We start from the raw sequence: 1,301 nt of genomic DNA on the forward strand, positions 1-1,301 counted from the left end.
GTCCTGTCACGTCCCTTCCCCATCCCATCCCCATTGATCCACTGTCTACATTCCCCGTCCCAAAACAGCTCTCCAGGCACGGCTCTATTTTTCATCACTCATTCTTGCTGAGCCTGCTTGCAGCGGGAGCTCTTTCCCATATCCTGAAGCCATCCCCTAATTGCTCTCTCCTTGGCACACCCTTCCTCCCCTGCACACGGGCCCTGCGGCTTTTCCTCGTGTTGTGTTGCAAAAGTGCAGGTGGGTGCCCTGGAGGTGCATGGAGGCGTGGCCGCACGCGTGTATTTGCACACAGGTTTACACACGGCCACATTTACACGTGGGCACATTTGCACATGGGTGTATTTGCACACGGGCCCAGTTGCACATCGGCGGATCTGCCCACACCCGTTTGTTGTAAGGCCTTTCCCCCCCGCTTCCCGGAGGAGCAGCGCTGGGGCGGGGGCATCTGGGCTGCAGCTGCCGCACATCTGGCGCTGCTCCCCGGCCATGGTGCAGCTCCGTCTGCCCCGGCGTTGGCTGCTCCTCATCAAAATGCTTCCTGAGGCGCTCCCCTCCTCGTCAGAAGGCCTCACCCCTCGGCACTGCTCTGCTGACAGTTTTCAGGATGGAAAACCTGAGTCGTGCCAAAAACGGAGCCTCTTCCCCTCGGTTTGAAACCCCCTTGCGAAAGGAAATGTTGATGTGAAGAGCGTTGGTTGGGTTTTGCTTCCTCTTCCCATTGCCCACTGGCTGTGGTGTTGGCACTGGAGACAGGGACAGGAACAGGGACACGGAGCTATGAGCCAAGGAACCATCCTGGTTGGGCAAGACCTTGGACTCATAGAGTCATAGAACCGTTATGGTTTCCCCATCCCCACTGTGGTTTCCCATCCCATCCCATTGGGGTTCCCAGCATTCCCCATCCCCATTGGTGTTCCCCATCTCCATTGGGATTCCTGCCTTTCCCTGTCCCCTCTGGGGTTCCCAGCATTCCCCATTCCCACTGGGATTCCTGTAATTCCTCACCCCATTGGGGTACCCAGTCCCATTGGGATTTCTGCCTTTCCCCACTGGGGTTCCCCATCCCACTGGGATCTGTACCTTCCCACACCTCACTGTGCTCCTTGGGCAACCAGAGCCGCTCCCGGCCCAGCAGCTCCCTTAGGTTAATGGATGCAATTATCCCAGGCTTAAATCTCTGCGTGACAGGAGAGGTCAGTGTGGGCTGTGGGAGGGCAGCGGGCTCCTGGCAAGACGTTTCCTATGGCCATAAATCACCCACCCCACAGCATAGAGCAGCATCAGGGATGAGATGGGCA

This window comes from Numida meleagris, chromosome 3 (assembly GCF_002078875.1).
Source record: "Numida meleagris isolate 19003 breed g44 Domestic line chromosome 3, NumMel1.0, whole genome shotgun sequence".
Classification (NCBI taxonomy): Eukaryota; Metazoa; Chordata; class Aves; order Galliformes; family Numididae; genus Numida; species Numida meleagris.